The 19,945-nt window shown below is 52.6% G+C and overlaps 1 protein-coding gene across 2 annotated transcripts in view; it reads left to right on the forward strand.

Moving 5' to 3' along the window:
* LOC140430881 (transmembrane protein 64-like) overlaps nucleotides 1-19,945 on the forward strand; it is a 76,442-nt gene that overhangs the window by 39,689 nt on the left and 16,808 nt on the right. Inside the window, exon 2 of one of the 2 annotated variants that reach the window (XR_011949575.1) lies at nucleotides 14,174-14,429. The exons of the other annotated variant lie outside the window; for it this stretch is intronic. The gene's annotated coding sequence lies outside the window, so the exon portion shown is untranslated. The remainder of the gene's footprint in view (nucleotides 1-14,173; nucleotides 14,430-19,945) is intronic. 2 annotated transcript variants of the gene reach the window in all.

Genomic DNA, 19,945 nt, shown 5'->3' on the forward strand with positions numbered 1-19,945 from the left:
ATCTGGTTGGGAGGGAATTGGATAGTCGGGGGTAGTGGGATTGAGTTAGAAGAGTAGTTGGGTGCTCAGTGCGGTAGCTTGGTAATTAAGGAGTTAGTTGTGGAGTTCCTCAGGTGTTAGACTAGGGTTTAATGTTTCTGGGTAAATACTGAGAACTATTTCAACATCCAGCTCAGAGTGGGAAACATTCCTAGTCTTGGGGAGCAAGGGTATTGCCCGTCAGAGTTTTAAAGTTTCCGGCCTATTCACAGATCGGACCTTGTCAGGGTCCCAAACCACATCTCAGTCATACGCCCGGTCTCCCAACAATCCAGGGACTGGAAGATAGTTCACCCATAATATTGACAAATGTTTCTCAATATCAAAAATGTCCATCTTGTGTGCGGCAGTAGCAGAGTGGACTTGTAATCCAAAATACCCAGGCTAATGGTCTGGGGATATAAGTTCAAATTTCACCACAGTAACTGTGGGGAGAAGTGGGGAGGGTGGATTTAAATTCAATTAATTGATAAATCTGAAAATAAAAAGCTAGTCTTAGTAATGATCAGGAATTCAGGAGCCACCTCTCTATGCTGAGAGTTGTTTGAATGTGGAACTCATTGAGGTGACTAACATTGATGTGTTTCAGGGAAGCTGGACAAATGCATGATAACAAAGAACAATACAGCACAGGAACAGACCCCTCAGCCCTCCAAGCCTGTACCGGTCATGATACCAACCTTTTCTAAAGCCCTCAGCATTTCTTTGTGACGTAAGCCTCGATACCCATCCTATCCATGTGTTTGTCAAGGTGCCTTTTGAACACCGTTAATGTATCTGCTTCCACAACCTCCCCTGGCAATGCTTTCCAGGCACTCACCACCCTCTGTGTAACAAACCTGCCTCGCACATTTCCTCTAAACTTTGCCCCAAGGACCTTAAACCTATGCCTCCTGGTGACTCACCCCTCCGCTCTGGTAAAGAGTGCTTGCCCATCCACTCTATCCATGCCCCTCATAATCTTGTAGACCTCTATCAGCTCACCTCTCAACCTCTGTCTTTCTAATGAAAACAGTCCGTGTATATTCAGCCTCTCCACATAGCTAACATCCTCCAGACCAGGCAATATCCTGGTAAACCTCCTCTGCACCTTCTCCAAAGCCTCCACATCCTTCTGGTAGTGTGGCGACCAGAATTGTGCGCAATATTCCAAGTACGGCTTATCAAGATTCTATACAACTGTAACATGACTTGCCAGTTTTTATACTCGATGACCCGTCCAATGAAGGCAAGCAGTCCATATGCTGTCTTGACTACCCTGTCCACTTGTGTCGCCACCTTCAAAGATCTGTGGACCTGCACGCCCAGATCTCTCTGACTTTCTATATTCCTAAGAGTTTTACCATTTACGGTATATTTCCCTTCTATGTTAGACCTACCAAAATGCAATACCTCACATTTGTCCGGATTAAACTCCATTTGCCATTTCTCTGCCCAAGTCTCCAACCTATCTATGTCCTGTTGTATCTTCAGACAATCCTCAACACTGTTTGCCATTCCATCAACCTTGGTGTCACCCGCGAACATACGAATCAGACTGGCTACATTTTCCTCCAAATCATTTATGTACACCACAAACAACAGAAGCCCAAGCACCGATCCCTGTGGAACACCACTAGTCACAACCTTTAGGGGCAGCACGGTAGCATTGTGGATAGCACAATTGCTTCACAGCTCCAGGGTCCCAGGTTCGATTCCGGCTTGGGTCACTGTCTGTGCGGAGTCTGCACATCCTCCCTGTGTGTGCGTGGGTTTCCTCCGGGTGCTCCGGTTTCCTCCCACAGTCCAAAGATGTGCAGGTTAGGTGGATTGGCCATGCTAAATTGCCCTTAGTGTCCAAAATTGCCCTTAGTGTTGGGTGGGGTTACTGGGTTATGGGGATAGGGTGGAGGTGTTGACCTTGGGTAGGGTGCTCTTTCCAAGAGCCGCTGCAGACTCGATGGGCCGAATGGCCTCCTTCTGTACTGTAAATTCTATGATTCTATGAACTCACAACAACAGTGAGATTCACATCCAAATCTCGCTGGAGCTGGACATCTCGCAACAGGACCTATTAGATTTATTTTGGCAACCTCCGCTTCAAATATAATTAGCGGTATAACTTACAAGAAATGCAAGCTGATGATAGCATGCTGAGAGAAATGGAGCATCAGGGACCTTAGTGAACGTTCAGATCAACAATGTACTTCCTTATACAGTGATATTTAAGGATTGAGAAATAAACAGGAATAATGGAGAAAAAAATAAGATAGAATAGAGTCACATTCAAAAATAAAGAGCAAGAAAGGTTGGATTAAGTGAGGGAGAGTTAAAATATTACATTGTTTTTAATCTCCAAGAAGAATGTACTGGCTGCAGGAGTGAGACAAAGATTGAATGGCATTCCGCGAACAAGAAGCATGTTAATAGTTGTTTGATAGCACAGAACTTGAATTGTGCTGAAGAAAAAAGACCTGTCAAACCTTTTCATCTTGCATTGATCAGGACATTTCATGAGAATGCAGGTATCGGGGCAAATCAACAATTTATACTGTGAGAAGAGAATGCTGATTGGTTGCCAATTGGACTCTGGTTGGTAGAGGTGTTGCATGGAGAATGTACCAGGTGACTGACAGTTCTTGCAAAGGGTTCTGATGTGTGCAGGGCGAAAAGCTTCGACTTGCATTTCTTTTAAGCAATACTCAAGAATCATGTTGTTAGAAGACTATTGCATTATTAATTATGAACCTTAATTTTTTTGTGATGTATTTAATTGGCAATTAATGTGCAAATCCATTAGGCTCTTAAAATTAATAGTGGGCTAAAGATGGGATGCTGTTTGAGCAGTGAAAATCGACTGACTGGTTCTGGAGATTCACAAATCAAGATATATCTCTTCTTCCCCTGCACTTGCTGCCCACTACATAATGTGTGTTGTTAACTCATCATTATTCTTCCAGAAAGACTGGGCTCATCCTTTTAATGGGAGGCATCTGTGCTTGTTCAGTCCTCTTGAGGCACACTGCAAAATGTTCGGACAGAGCTGTGATGTGACAGAGCAGAAGGTATTCCCAGATAATATAACAAAGTTGTAAAATTAATACTCAGCTCTGGCACTCAAGTTCAAAAAGTAAATGTGAGTCTTTAACATAACACCACACAAAGAGCTTGAGGACATCATAGACCTTTTTCTGACTTTGGTACACATTGCTACTGAAAACCACTCGGGCAAGAGGTATTTAATGTTTTCTTGGGGGTGGGGGTGGGGGGGGCGAGGATGGAAATGTGTCTCCTTTTGAAAGCTAGCTATTTGTCTTTGGTATCACAGCGTGTTGGCTAATTGCGACCCCACACTTGACAGCTGTCATGTAATGTACAGAATTCATTGCCTGGACCTTACACAGATAAGTGTAGTCAGCCAGTGAAACACATTGGCAGTGAAAGCTGCTGAATGTTCTTCCCGAAGGACCTGACCTTGCAAGTTACACAATAATCTGATTCTGCCACTGCTGAGTCTCAATATTCAGCTCATGCTTTATATCAGTGTGTTCCGAATAATGTGGGCTGCGGAGGTGGAGTTCTGTCAGCAAAGCCACAATAAAAAATCACCTTTACGGATCAAGCTGCAGAACCTGCAAACAGCATTGAGATAATGAACGGATAAGCTGTTTTTGGTGATGTTGAGGGATGAATATGAGATCACCGGGAAGAACTTCTTTTTTCAAATTGGTGCCATGAGAGCTTTCCCATCCACCTGAGAGGGCAGATGTGATGTAGCAGTTCTTCTGTACTCTGCTGGAGAGTCAGTCTGGGTTATGTGCTTGTGTTCCTCTGAGATTTTAACACACAAAATTCTGACTTAGAGGCGACCGTCACAGAGTGATAGAAAAGATAATTATTTCATTAATTATCAGACAAATGTAATAGAAATGTGACTTGTGCAGTTTGTGCAGAATTTTACATCCCTCAAGAACAAACTGGCAGGTGTTTGTTGGGTGGGTGGGGGGTCCTTTTAGGGTTGGGGGGTCATACTTGGGGAAGGGGGTGTTGTGCCCATCACTTAACCCTCCCCTCCCCCTGATTGTATTTACCATCAGTGCGGTGGGCATCATCGGTGACTTATCCACTGCCACTGCTATTTTAACACCAGCAGGGCTGCCCCAAGCATTTGGCAAGGTAAACCATAGCAGCCAGATTGTATGTCCCTGGGGGGCAAGAGTGGGGGGGGGGCGGGCTTCCTGTTCGGGGACCCTGTGTCCAACAGTGGGCATGGTCCCCGCAGCAAAGACCACTCCCGCATGTCCCTCCCCCTTTACTTCCCCATTGCCATGCTCCCCCCCCCCCCCCCCCCCTGCTCCACTCGCCCCACCCCTCACACTGGGTCAGCATGGCTGTCCCCAGTGGAACTGGCCCACTTACCTGATTATCCAGTCTCCATCACTGTTTCTTGCCGGGGACTGACTGCAGTCCCAGTGATGCTGTTGCAGGCGGGACATCCTTCACCATGGAAGCAGAAACCACAACCTCGGGCAACTGACTCTGACCACCATAAAATCCAACCATGGCTTCCTGAGCTGCTGGAGGCAGGTTTACCCCAGACATTTTGACTGGTGGTTGGGGCCATTGCCTCTGAAAGATTTCAGCCAACATCTCTGAAGGAAAAGACTGGTGAATGGGAAACATTAAACGGATGGCATTATGGTGGTGACTATGCCTTCAAATTGGACAACCAGATCCCACCATTGAGAATGGAATAATGGGGGTTGGGAAGCAGATTCAATCCTAATCCTGAGTTAAAGGGTGTGATTTTGCAGGCCTGTTAACTGCAAATCCTGTTGTGGCTGCCATAATAATATTGGGAGAGGCCAAAAATGGGATTTGCGCATGTTAGATTTCAGAATACAATCTTCCCAGACCTCTCCGACGACAGAGTCGACCTAGGGATCAGTTGTCCAGGAGGGTTACATATAGAGCAATTTCAACAATGAGCTCTGAATTAACCAGCATGACTAAGCAGAGTATCTATTGTATCTGCCTCTCCCTGAAGGAGAAAACAATTGTGTCCTGTTGCATTGCTGAGACTCATGCTCATGACACTAATTGGTCTTCAATGTTAACCCTTAGTAACATTAGCTCTTCACTGTCTCGAAGTCAAGGAATGGCTTTAATCCTCAGGATTGACGCCTCTAATCTTGGTGGGATGGGATCTAGAGACAGGGGAGTTACAGCTCTGCTGGGTCCCAACGTGCATCAGACCCCCACCTCGCCCAAGCAGACATACCCATCCAGTTGTCATTGGCCAAGAACATCAGTCGTGTTTAAGGGAGAGGAAACCCAGACTGAAGGATAGAAGCGAGTATAAGTAGGCGAGGCATAAGTGAGGAGCAACCCTGGTATGGAGAGGGCGCCCGAGCTGTGAGGGTGTGATCACTGCCACCAATCGTCTGGGACTGACTGCTCCCAGGTCAGGGAGGTCAATGGACCAGTGAAGATAACGATTGGCAGCAGCTGCGACACCAACTTGACTCTCCCTCGCCTCCTCTCTCTCCCTTGCAGGAATCCGAGCAACAGCAAGATGGAGCTGCTATCTTACTTATCACAGTACTGAGGGAGTATAGACTCCAGCAGCAATGTGTGGCAGCGCCGAGGGGACACTCTGCAGAACAAGATCCAGAATCAATGACTGGAGGCCACACCAGCTGTGCAGGGGGCACAGCTGCCAGGGCGCTGACTCCCCGGCTCATGTCTGAACGAGGTTCTGCGCTATATTCCTCTGTCCTTTTGCCTTTTGCTCTCGAGGGGAATTAGAGTTCACTGAATCATACCCGAGTCCTATAACTGCGAGTGAAACATTTGCACTGAGAAGGCTTAACCATCTGGCAGGCATGGAGGACCAGTAAGAACCGTGTGTGTTCTATGGAATCCTCACAGTACAGAAGGAAGCCATTCGGCCCATCGGGTCTGCACTGATTCTCTGAAAGAGCACTGTACCTAGGCCCACTCCCCCGCTCCCGTCCCCCATCCTATACACCTAACTCCACGCATTTATCATGGTTTTTTTAAAAAAAAATTTTTATTAAAGGTTTTCATAAAATATCAATAACAAACTGAAAAAGGAACCCAACAGGGTTAAGTACAAAGCACAATCGAGAAAAGCAACCCCCCATACCCCCCCGCCCTGTACATAAATAATAAATTAACATTAACACCCCGACTTAACACAACAAATACACCCCCTTAAACCCTTCAGTGAAAATAACAAAAACAATAATAAAGTAACCCCCCCCCGAGCTGCTGCTGCCATTGACCAATGTCTATCGTTCTGCTAGGAAGTCTAAGAACGGTTGCCACCGCCTAAAGAACCCTTGTACCGACCCTCTCAAGGCGAATTTCACCCTCTCCAATTTAATGAACCCTACCATATCACTGACCCAGGATTCCACGCTTGGGGGCCTCGCATCTTTCCACTGAAGAAGAATCCTTCACCGGGCTACCAGGGACGCAAAGGCCAGAATTCCGGCCTCTTTTGCCTCCTGCACTCCCGGCTCCTCTGCCATCCCAAATATTGCGAGCCCCCAGCCCGGTTTGACCCTGGATACTAGCACCCTCGACACTGTCCTCGCTACACCCTTCCAAAATTCTTCCAGCGCTGGGCATGCCCAGAACATATGGGTGTGATTTGCTGGGCTCCCTGAGCAGCTAACACACCTGTCCGCACGCCCAAAAAACCGGCCCATCTTTGTCCCGGTCATGTGTGCCCTGTGCAGCACCTTAAACTGTATGAGGCTGAGCCTCACGCATGATGAGGAAGAGTTCACCCTCCCTAGGGCATCTGCCCACGTCCCTTCCTCAATCTCCTCTCCCAACTCCTCCTCTCACTTACCTTTCACCTCCACCACCGAGGCCTCCTCCTACTCCTGCATCACCTAGTAAGCTTCCGAGATCTTCCCCACTCCCACCCACCCCCCCGAGAGCACCCTGTCCTGTACTGTGTGCGGCAGTAGCCGCGGGAATTCCACTACCTGCCGTCTGGCAAACGCCCTGACCTGTAAGTACCTGAAGGTGTTCCCCGGGGGGGAGTCCGTACTTCTCCTCCAGCTCACCCAGGCTCGCAAACTTCCCGTCCACAAACAGGTCCCCCAACTTTCGTATCCCTGTCCTGTGCCACCCCAAAAACCCTCTACCTGTTGTTCCTGGGGCGAGCCGGTGGTTCCCCTGTAATGGGGTCCACGCCGAGGCCCCAACTCCCCCCGTGCCGCCTCCACTGCCCCCAAATTTTGAGGGGAGCCACCACCACCGGGCTCGTGGTATACCTCATTGGAGGGAGCGGCAGCGGCGCCGTTGCCAGCGCCCCCAGACTCGTACCCACACAAGACGCTGTCTCCAGCCTCTTCAATGCAGCCCCCTCCCCCTCCATCACCCACTTGCACACCATCGTCGCATTGGCGGCCCAGTAGTACCCACAGAGGTTGGGCAAGTCCAGTCCCCCCCCTATCACTACTCCGCTCCAGGAACACCCTTCTCACCCTCGGAGTCCCTCGCACCCACACAAACCCCATTATACTCCTGTTAACCCGCCTGAAAAAAGCCTTCGGGATAAACACGGGGAGGCACTGGAACAGGAACAAAAACCTGGGAGCACCGTCATTTTGATTGACTGCACCCTACCAGCCAAGGACAGCGGCAACGCGTCCCACCTCTTGAACTCTTCCTCCATTTGCTCCACCAGCCTTGTAAAATTAAGCCTATGCAGGGCTCAGCTCCTGGCCACCTGGACCCCCAAATACCTGAAGCTCCTCTCCGCCTTTTTTAGTGGGAGCTCGCCAATCCCACTCTCCTGGTCCCCTGGATGAACTACGAACAGCTCGCTCTTCCCCATGTTGAGCTTGTACCCCGAAAAGTCCCCGAATTCCCTAAGAATCCTCATTACCTCCGGTATTCCTCCCACCGGGTCCACCACATACAGCAGCAGGTCGTCCGCATAAAGTGACACCCTATGCTCCTCCCCACCCCGCACCAACCCCCTCCAGTTCCTTGACTCCCTCAGTGCCATAGCCAGGGGTTCAATCACCAGTGCGAAGAGCAGGGGGGACAAGGGACACCCCTGTCTCGTCCCTCGGTGCAACCGAAAGTATTCGGACCTCCTCCTGTTTGTGGCCACACCCGCCATCGGGACCTCATACAACAGCCTAACCCACCTGACAATCCCCTCCCCAAACTCGAACCTCTTCAGCACCTCCCACAGGTACCCCCACTCTACCCTATCGAAGGCTTTCTCAGCGTCCATCGCCACCACTATCTCCGCCTCCCCCTCCCTCGCCGGCATCATGATAACGTTCAAAAGCCTCCGCACATTCGCATTCAACTGTCTCCCCTTCACAAACCCCGTCTGGTCTTCATGGATGATCTGCGGCACACAATCCTCAATCCTCGTGGCTAAGACCTTCGCCAGCACCTTGGCATCTACATTTAGCAAGGAAATCGGTCTGTAAGACCCACATTGCAGGGGATCCTTGTCCCGCTTCAGGATCAAGGAGATCAGTGCCCGGGACATCGTCAGGGGTAAAGCCCCCCCCTCCCTTGCATCATTAAAGGTCCTGACTAACAGCGGGCCCAACAGGTCCATACATTTTTTATAGAATTCGACCGGGAAACCATCCGGCCCCGGTGCCTTCCCCGCCTGCATGCTTCCTATCCCTTTGATCAGCTCCTCCAGCCCAATCAGGGCCCCCAATCCCGCCACCAGTCCCTCTTCCACCTTTGGAAACCTCAATTGGTCCAGGAAGCGGCCCATCCCTCCCTCCTCCCGTGGGGGCTCGGATCGGTACAATTCCTCGTAGAAGTCCCTGAAGACCCCATTGATGCCAACCCCAATCCGCACCACACTCTCTCCCCTGTCCTTAACTCCCCCGATCTCCCTAGCTGCGTCCCACTTCCGAAGCTGATGCGCCAGCATCCGGCTTGCCTTTTCCCCATACTCGTAAATCGCCCCCTTGGCCTTCCTCCACTGCAGCTCCGCCTTCCTGGTGGTTACCAGGTCGAATTCGGCCTGGAGGCTACGCATCTTCCTCAACAATCCTTCCTCGGGCTCCTCCGCATACCTCCTGTCTACCCTCACCATCTCCCCCACCAGCCTCTCCCTCTCCCTCCGCTCCTTGTGGGCCCTAATGGAGATCAGCTCTCCCCTCACCACCGCCTTCAGTGCCTCCCATGCCATCCCCACTCGGACCTCCCCGTTGTCGTTGGTCTCCAAGTACCTCTCTATACTTCTTCGGACCCGCTCGCTCACCTCCTCGTCCGCCAGCAGCTCCACCTCCAAGCGCCACAGCGGGCGCTGGTCTCTCTCCTCCCCCATCTCCAAGTCCACCCAATGCGGGGCGTGGTCCGAAATGGCTATTGCCGAATACTCAGTATCCTCTACTCCTCAGCTCCCTACTCAAAATTAAAAAGTCGATTCGGGAATAAGCCTTATGGACATGTGAGAAGAATGAAAATTCCCTTGCCCCCGGCCTTGCAAATCTCCAAGGGTCCACCCCTCCCATCTGGTCCATAAACCTCCTCAGCACTCTAGCCGCCGCCGGCTTCCTACCCGTCCTAGACCTGGAGCGATCCAGTGCCGGATCCAGCACCGTGTTAAAGTCTCCCCCCATTATCAGGCCCCCCACTTCGAAGTCTGGGATCCGACCCAACATACGCCGCATAAAATCCGCATCGTCCCAGTTCGGGGCATACACATTGACCAGTACCACCCTCTCTCCCTGCAACTTACCACTTACCATTATGTACCTACCGCCATTATCTGCCACAATGCTCGACGCCTCGAACGACACCTTTCCCACCAAGATCGCCACCACTCGATTTTTGGCATCCAGCCCCGAGTGAAACACCTGACCTACCCACCCTTTCCTCAATCTTACCTGGTCTGCCACCTTCAGGTGTGTCTCCTGAAGCATAACCACATCCGCCTTGAGCCCCTTCAGGTGCGCGAACACGTGGGCCCGCTTAACCGGCCCATTCAGTCCCCTTACATTCCAGGTTATCAGCCGGATCAGGGGGCTACCCGCCCTCCACCCCCGCCGACTAGCCATGACCCCTCCTCGGCCAGCCATGCGCCCGCACCCCACACCTGGCCCGTTCCCCACAGCGGCATACCCCCATCTCGACCCCCCCCCACTCGCTCCAGCTCCTCCTTGACCATAGCAGCAGCAACTCGATTCCCCCCCACCCCCGACTAGGACCCTTCCTAGCTGATTTGCTCCCCCCATTGCACTTCCGCAAGTCAGCTGACTCCTGCTGACCCCGGCCACTCCCGCCTCTCCTTCGACTCCTCCCATTGTGTGGCACACCCTCCTCTCCCGTCCCCATCCATAGGCTCTCCCCCTCCCCCTTCCGTTCTAAGCGCCGGAAACAACCCTCACTTCCCAGCCCCGGCCCCGCCCCCTCCAGTCTTCAGTGCGGGAAAAAGCCCGCGCTTTCCACCTACCAGGCCCCGCCACCTCTGAAGTAGCTCCTTTTACAGGCCCGGTCCCCTCACCCCTGACTCGGGCCTCCTCCTCCCCTGCGGGGCCCCGTCTCACCGCCGTCCACCTCCCCTGTTCCATTTACCTACCCCTCTCCAAGAGCCCCCCCGACCAACCCAACCAAATCAGTGCCCAACCCGCCCCAGCCATCCTCACTGACCCGAAAGAGAAAAACACAGAGAAAAAGAAACCCGGAGCAATACAAAGGCCCCTTCCCCTCGAAACAAAAATAAACATAACATATCAACCGCAGTCCCCAATCGCCCATCCCGACCCTCAATCTGTGTCCAACTTCTCGGCCTGAACGAAGGCCCACACCTCCTCCGGAGACTCAAAATAATGGTGCCGGTCCTTGTAGGTGACCCACAGTCGCGCCGGCTGCAACATGCCAAACTTCACCCCCTTCCTGTGCAGCACCGCCTTCGCTCGATTGCACCCGGCCCTCCTCTTCGTCACCTCCGCACTCCAGTCCTGGTATATCCGAACCTCCGCGTTCTCCCACCTGCTGCTCCTCTCCTTCTTGGCCCACCTGAGCACACACTCCCGATCGACGAACCGATGGAACCTCACCAGCACCGCCCGCAGAGGCTCGTTAGCCTTGGGCCTCCTCGCCAGCACTCTATGGGCCCCTTCCAGCTCCAGGGGCCCCTGGAAGGACCCCGCACCCATCAGCGAGTTCAACATGGTGACCACATAGGCCCCCACGTCCGGCCCGTCCAGCCCCTCTGGGAGGCCCAGAATCGGCAGATTCTTCCGCCTCGACCGATTCTCCATCTCCTCAAACCGCTCCTGCCATTTCTTGTGGAGCGCCTCGTGCGCTTCCACCTTTACCGCCAGGCCTAAGATCTCGTCCTTATTGTCAGAGATCTTTTGTCGAGCCTCGCGGGTCGCCACCCCCTGGGCCGTCTGTGTCTTCAGCAGCTTATCAATAGAAGCCTTCATCGGCTCTAGCAGGTCCGTTTTAATCTCTCTGAAGCAGCGCTGGATACCTCCTGCTGCTCCTCCACCCACTGCATCCACGCTGCCTGGTCTCCGCCCGCCGCCATTTTGTCCTTCTTCCCTCGCACCTTCTTCGGGTCCGCCACCACCTTTCTTGTCGCCCCGCTCCTAGTTGAAGCCATATACTGACGGGGAGCTGTTATAGACTCCTTCCCACACTGGGAAATTCGATAAAGTGCCATTGGGGGCCCTGAAAAGAGCCCAAAAGTCCGTTTTTGCGGGAGCCGCCGAATGTGCGACTTCGCTCCGCATAGCCGCAACCGGAAGGCGTTTTTATCATGGCTAATCCACCCAATCTATACTTCTTTGTTCTGACGGAGCGAAGCTTCATGCCACTGGGAGGTGGGTTGAAGATTCTGATGCGTTAAAGTGGTGAGCAACAATGACATTTTAATTCAGTGGCATTCCAAAAATCTGGAAGTGTCAGTGTCCCGCAACTATCTGTGTCTAATTTCACCTGTGCCCACGCTGTGCCCCAACAATTCCTTAGCCTGCCAAACCCTCCCACTACATCTGTCTGCAGAATGCACATCAGAGATGGAGGCGGCCTGCTGTCTCCACTCCCTGATGCCTTAGATGCCCTTGGCGGGCGCCCTCAAGATGGCTGAGACCTAGAGGTATACTTTTGGATGGCACTGGTGTTGTAGCGTCACCCTGTTCTGCCCACTGTGCCTGAGTTGCGCTGGTCACAGGAAGGGGGGATTCAGATTGACTGTACACTCTCTGGGTCTCCTGGGTGGAAGGCCTGAAGCTGTGCTCCAGTGAATCCTCCTTCCTCTGTGTTCACATGGGCCCCTGGGTTACTCCATGGGTTGGAGGGGTCGTTGGAGTGAGCTCCAGAAGCCTCACTTTCATGCGAGTCTTGGAGGCCCACCATTGTTTGCACCATGCAGCTGAAGCCCTTAGCCGTGGACTTCAGGGACTGAGCTTCAGAGTTCTGCTATTGTGTATCTGACCTCTTGCCCCAGGCTTCCACTATGGATGCCACTCTTGCTGTGTTGGTCTGCATGCGGCACATTACCAGCATCGTCTCTTGGACAGAAGGCTTTAGGACTCTTCCTTTCGGCCTTCAGTCGCAGGATGATGCACGATCAATTGCACAAAGACTAAAGTTGGGTACAACTGTGGCTTTATTACAGTCAGATGCGTGGCCTCCTGCTGCAGCTGGTGAAATGACAGGGCACTGGAGGTCATGCATATTTATACAGTTCTCCCTGGGCGGAGCCAGCCGGCAGGAGCTACCGGCGAACCTGTAGTGCAGGTCCTACCTTACATCTATTACAGTGGATCACCACACAGGAGTCGCTGACAACTCCTCCTGGTATTCCCGGCTCTGCTTCTGCATCTCCAGCAGCTGAGGGACAAACATGTCCAGAGGCACAGCACCTGGCTGGGGCACAGCTATGTCCCCCGCCAACAGACCTCTAACTGTCTGATCCCTGGGATGTTTCTGCCTCCACGTGATGTTCACCAGAGGGTCACCCAGAGGCCTGCCTGCTAAGTCCGTTCACCGAGGTGTGCGGGTGATGGCGTGATTCATCGCCAGTATACTCCTCCGATATGTCCTCCGAAGTCATGCCCAGAGTGAGCAGTGGGACACTGCTGGTGGATTGCCCAGGCTGATCGGGTCATGGTCCTGCAAGGAAAGAGACATGGGGAGGGTGGCACGCAGCGCAGTGGTTAGCACTGGGTCTGCGGCGCTGAGGACCCGGGTTCGAATCCCGGCCCTGGGTCACTGCCCGTGTGGAGTTTGCACATTCTCCCAGTGTCTGCGTGGGTTCCACCCCCACAACCCAAAGATGTACAGGTTCGATAGATTGGCCAGGCTAAATTGCCCCTTAATTGGGAAAGAAAATAATTGGATACTCTAAATTTATTTTTAAAAAGGAAAGAGACATGGGGCTGGATTCTCCGGTTTTGAGACTAAGTGATGATGCCGGCGTGGGAAATGTGGTGTTTTACAGCAGCAAAAACTGCTCTACAGCTGCACCGATTCAGTAACTCCAAATGGGCTAGCACCATGGCCACGTTGAACGCAACCGTTTTCAAGTGAAACGGCGCCAGATTCGCCGGGTCCATGATTGCCGCACATGAGTCTCATACGCCACAGCCGCACGATTCATCCCCCCCCACCCACACCTTCGCAGAAAATGGCTGGAAGGGGAGCAGCACCATGGTTCAGGGACGCTGAGCTGGAGACCCTCCATGGGTGTTGGAGTGAGCTCCAGAAGCCTCACTGACATGCGAGTCTTGGAGGCCCACCATTGTTTGCACAATGCAGCTGAAGCCCTTAGCCGTGGAGGAGAGGCAGATGACCATGTGTCCCGACCTGGGAGGAAGGCAACCAGGCGCCGCCGTTCGCCTTGCCTGGGCGCAGGAGGCAGATGCGGTCAGCACCGTTGGTGCTGGCAAGTCGTCCGGACTGGCATCCAGTGCAGGAAGAAACTGCACGACCTCCTCTGGGCGACCAGGGCGAGTAGGCAGCGCTGTGCCCCTGGCACCAACCCCTCTCCCCTCCCCCCCCCCCCCCCCCCCCCCCCCCACACACATGTAACCTGGACTCCCCCCCCCCCCCCCTCCCCCCCCCCCAACCCCAGCTGGCTGTCTAACGGTACATGTCGTCTTGTGTCTTACAGAACCTGCCGGAGAGGGGCTCGGGCCATCCGGGGCTCCCCGCCTCCAGCCAGAGCCGGTGCCCCCCAAATGGCCGAGAACTGACGGGGCGAGCAGCCCGAACCCTCCACCCGAGACCCAGGACACCCCGGAGTTCGGGTTGGAGGAGGACACAGACTTCCTGTCATATCTGTCTCCAACACCTCGGTTGGGCATATTAGTGAAGAGGCTCCTGGGACACCATCTGGTGCACACCACACAGTCGGTCCAGTACAGCAGGTGAGGTAGGAGCAGCTGAGTGGCCGGACGGTTGTAGGGCAGGCCGGCCCCAGGAACCAGCTGCCGCCCAGTCGGGTCCCAGGCTTCTGGAACATCCAGTCCCACCAACAGTGCAGATGCAGACAGAGACCCAGGGACTACGGGAGGGGATGAGGGCGAGCGTCCAGCACCTGCGGGCGCAGGTGGAGGGGTCCATTGGCGTGCAGGAGCTGGAGGTGATGCCAGTCACGCATGCCACCCAGGCGGAAACTGCACGGGTGGCGTCTGCGGTGGAGGCAATGGGGGCGACGGTGTCAGTTATGGGTTAGTGTGTGCAAGGCCTGGGGCATTCTGTGCAGGCGGGAGCCGAGGCCCAGGACAGGGCTGCCCTCTCATAAGCAGCCAGAGCCACCTGGACATCGCAGCAGCTCTCCTCGGCGGGCTCCACTTGGCGACTGGAAGGACCCGTCACGTAGATTTTGAGGGCGACGGTTAACCTTGGCAGTCACCGGGAGTGGGTGTCCTGCCCCATACCCCTGCGGTGCCAGATGTGGCATTATCTGGCAGATGTGTCGCACTGACTCTCTGCTCATCTGCAGTCTCCGTCTGCATGCCCGGTCCAGCAGGTCCTCAAATGACATGCGCTGTCGGTACACGCGGGTCCTTATGCGATGCCTCCATGGCACCTCTTCCTCCTCCTCCTCCTTGGCCTGTTGGGTGGGGTGTTCGGGGGCGGGTGGGGGGGGGAGGGAGGGGCGCACCCATGCGGCCGATGTCACTCTAGAACCAGGGGCCGGGATAAGTGGTCAGCAAGATGACCGCTGTAATGGTGGTCGGTGCCTGGGCACCGCCCCAGTCCTCTGCGGCGGGTTCCCCGGCTGCTCGGCGCCCCCCCCCCCCCCCCTCGCCTCCTCTCTGGCAGGGGTCCCCCCGCCGCAGCCAGCATGGCCGGTGTCCGGGCTGGCAGCCGGCAGTCACTCCACACCATTTCCTACCTCCTCTCTCTCACTCGGCAGCCAGGACGTCAGTTTCAAGTGTTTTAAAACCACAAGTGTACCATGCGTTGGGAAATTGGCCCCTCTGAGGCTGCGAATCGCGGAGGCCCCGCAGCATCGGGCATCAGGCCCGCTAATGATATGCCTGATTGACCTTCAGACCGCGTAGCGAGTGCCGCATTTATGCCATTTTGGAGGGGCCGGAGAATCCCGATTTGACGTCAAACTGGCGTCTGCCGCGATGTTGGCTTCGGAAGCTATTCTCCACCCAATCGCGTTTCCCGATTTCAGCGTCGGCTAACAGAGAATTCCACCCATGGTATTAGTGCATGGCCAGAGCAATGGTGTGGGTTGCACAGAACTCACTTGAGTTTGATCATCTGGATGAACGTGCAGTGGCTCCTCACATTTCTCTCGCAGACCCACTTCGCTCTCAGCACAGGCCTACCCCTGCTCCTCCCATGTGAATTCCATGGTTCTCTCCTCAAATGGGGTCAGAATCTTCAACTCTAGCAGCCCACCACCCATCTTCACTTGTCACGGCAGTTGTGAGCAAGCTTATTCTATTGGAACACAAATGGGGATGATGTTAGCTGGCCAGCTGGTGGGTAAGATGGCAAAGCCTGAGAGGTTGCAGAAAGATTTAGACAGTTTAGGAGAGTGGTCCAAGAAATGGCTGGTGAAATTCAACGTGGGCAATGTGCAAACTCCACACAGACAGTGACCCAGAGCCGGGAGCAAAACTGGGACCTCGGTGCCGTGAGGCAGCAGTGCTAACCACTGTGCCACCGTGTTGCCCTAGGTGCAGCGTTTTCATGCACCCCAAAGTGCCCAGAAATTGTATTCCAGCGATCGCCAGGGCCGGCGGAATTCGCACCGGTTTTCATGCCAAATTTTGGTGACATTTCACCCAGAGTTATAAGCTTTTTCCGAACTGGATTGAACAAGCAGTGAGATATGGGGGAAATTTGTGTGAGGCACATTGCCACTCTGGACTTCTGACTTTGAATTTTTATTCCTTTACAAACACCAAGCTTCAGGGCGCGATCAAACGGTCACGCCGCACCTGAAAGGCAGCTCACCGCCGCGCAAAGTGGCCGATAGAAGCCAGGACACCCCACTCCGGGGATCTACCCAGCTCACAACCCCCCAGGAGATCTAACGCGATCTCGCGAGACGTTGCGATGTAAATTCTGCCCATTGTGGGTGTGATTATTTTAAAACAAATTTGCATATTAAAGCGAGACTTTAATGAAATGAAAATCGCTTATTGTAGGCTTCAAATGAAGTTACTGTGAAAAGCCCCTAGTCGCCACATTCCGGCGCCTGTTCGGGGAGGCTGGTACGGGAATTGAACCGTGCTGCTGGCCTGTCTTGGTCTGCTTTAAAAGCCAGCTCATTAGCCCTGTGCTAAACCAGCCCCTGATGTGCAGATTCCTGAGTCACCCGAGGCGTTGGATCAATCTCTTTCATCTCAGGGACATCGGGCGAGCGCCATTCAGTATTGGTCGCCAGAAATGGGGACCAGATTGAACGGCACTTGTGGGTTCTCCCAGGGGATCAGCGAGCCCCAGGTGCATGCTCTCTGGGCAAGGTGGTACCCTGGCACTGCTGGTGCCACCCGGGCATCCTGGTACTGCCAGCCTAGCACTCTGGTAGTGCCACCTGGGTGTCAGCCTGTCACTGCATCCCTATCACCAATGCACATAAAATGCCAGCTTGGCACCTTGGCAGTGCCAATCTGCACCCTGGCAGTGACTATGCCGGCTGGCAGTGCCACCTGGGTGTCAGCCTGTCACTGCCAAGGTGCCCAGATGGCACTGCCAGCTGGCATAGCCACTGCCAGGGTGCAGATTGGCACTGCCAAGGTGCCAAGCTGGCATTTTATGTGCGTTAGAGATCGGGATGCGGTGCCCTCTATGGGTATTGGGGAGGTGCGAGTGGCTTGTGGGGGGGTGGCAGGGTCATGTCGAGGGCCTCGGATGGCATAAGAACATGGGAATTAGGAGCAGAAGTAGACTATTCAGTCCTTTGAACCTGCTCTGCCATTTAATCAGATCATGGCTGATCTCTTCCTGGTCTCAAAGCTACCTCCCTACCTGTTTTCCATATCCCTTTAACATGTGTTTTTCATCAGAAATATATATATCTCCTTTTTGAACCATTTAATGATTCGGACTCTACCGCACTATGGGACAGCGAGTTCCACAAATTCACCATCCTCGGCGAGAAGTAGTGCCTCCTCATCTCTGTTTTAAATCTACCGCCTTTCAACCTATATCTGTGACCTCTTGTTCCAGATTATCCCACAAGGGGGCACATTTGGTCCACATTTACTTTATCAATCCCTTTTAGTATTTTATACTCCTCGATCAGATCCCCTATCATCCTTCTAAACTCCAGCGAGTAGAATGCCGAGTGGGCGGCACATTAGCACAGTGGTTAGCACTGTTGCTTCACAGCTCCAAGGTCCCAGGTTCGATTCCAGCTTGCGTCACTGTCTGTGTGGAGTCTGCACGTTCTGCCTGTGTCTGCGTGGGTTTCCTCCGGGTGCTCCAGTTTCCTCCCACAAGTCCCGAAAGACGTGCTGTTAGGTAATTTGGACATTCTGAATTCTCCCTCAGTGTACCTGAACAGGCGCCCGAATGTGGCGACTAGGGACTTTTCAGTCACTTCATTGCAGTGTTAATGTACGTATACTTGTGACAATAAAGATTATTATTATAATCTTAAATTGTTTAATCTCTCCTCATACATCAACCCTTTCATCTGCGGAATCAATCTGGTGAATCTCCTCTGAACTGCCTCCAATGTCACCACATCCTTCTCACATACGAAGACCAAAACTGGACGCAATACTCCAGATGTAGTCTCACCAACACCCTATGCAATAGCAGCAATACTTCTCTACTTTTATACTCCAGTCCTTTTGCAATAAACGCTAACATTCCATTTCTTATTACATTATGTACCTGCATACAGACTTTCTGCGATTCATAGGAATCTCTCGCAATACTGAGGAGTTCCTGCAAGCGGAGCTCCTCAGTACACAAAACGTGTCTATTTATGGCCTCGGCCACACGTTCCATGCTGAGGCCCCTTAAATAGTGCGAGTGACGTTTTATTGCCATGTGTTTCTTGGTGCTGTGAGCGCCGGGAAACACGCGGCTAAAAGCCCTTGCTGTGCGCCTTTGTTCCGTTTTAGTAAAATCACGTCCTCAGTTTTTAAAATAAGTGATATGTCAAATGGACTGTTCAGGGAACAGCAATGTTGAAGTCAAAGGACCAGACTGTTCACTGGATTCATGAAAGCTGATCTAAATCCAATAGGATAAAGTCAGTTATTGCATGAATTTCTTATTTCTGCTCCCAGTGAATATCTTTATCCTTTGGCTTGGACCTCCCTGCTACCTATTCTAATCAGATACTCAGCTTGCTCCAAAACCTGTGCAATATTCATTAGCCTCCAAATTTATTTCTAGAATCCCACAACAAATTGAGTCATAAGAACCCGACAAGTCTGGGGCATGCCCAGAACATGTGGGTGTGGTTGGCTGGGCCTCCCTAGTTCACATTTGTCCTCCACCTCTGGGAAGAACCTGATCCTTCGGGTTCTGGTTAGGTGCACTCTGTTCACCACCTTTAGCTGCATTAGGCTTATTAGCCTCGTACATCTGGAGGTGGAGTTTGCCCTGTTCAGTGTTGCGCTCCAATGTCCCCACCCTATTTCTGTCCCTAGTTCTTCTTCCTATTTTTCCCTTGTCTTATTCAGCGGGAAACATGCCTCCTCCAACAGTCGCCCATACAGGTCCTTGCAGGTCCCCCTTCCTAAGTCACCCATGTCCAACAGCTCCTCTACTAATGAGTGTCCCAGCGACTGTGGATAAGTCATTGTCTCCTGACGGAGGAAGTTTTTGATCTGTAGGTGCCATAATTCATTCCCTTTGGGCAGTTGAAACCTCTGTCAGTTCTTCTAGTGTCAATAGTCTATCGTCCATGTTTACACCACTGTCAATGTCCCCCTGTCCTGTCTCCACCTTTTAAAGGTGGCGTCCATTGTGGCTGGACACAAACCTGTGATTGTTGCAGATGGGGGTCATGGTGGACGTTGCGGCCAGACTGAAGTGTTGCCTTAGCTGGTTCCATGTCCGGAGCGTGGCTGTTACCACTGGGTTTGTTGAGTGCTTTGCTGGTGGGGATGGGAACGCTATTGTGGCAAGGGCACGGAGGGACATCCCTGTTCCCTGCATTCTTGTGTCTTAAAGAAAAGATAATGGATACATTGGTTGTAACCTTCCAAAATTCCTTAGATTCTGTAAAGGTGCTAACAGATTGGAAAACAGCATATGTTTAAGAAAGGAGGGAGACAAAAAGCAGGAAACTATAGGCCAGTTAACTGAACATCTGTCATTGGGAAAATGTTTCAATCCATTATTAAAGATGTTGTATCAAGATATGCAGAAAATTAGAATACAATCATGCCAAGTCAACATGCATTTATGAAATATTCTTGACACATTTATTAAAGCTCTTTGAGGCTGT

The sequence above is a fragment of the Scyliorhinus torazame genome, chromosome 10 (assembly GCF_047496885.1).
Source record: "Scyliorhinus torazame isolate Kashiwa2021f chromosome 10, sScyTor2.1, whole genome shotgun sequence".
In the NCBI taxonomy this organism is placed as follows: Eukaryota; Metazoa; Chordata; class Chondrichthyes; order Carcharhiniformes; family Scyliorhinidae; genus Scyliorhinus; species Scyliorhinus torazame.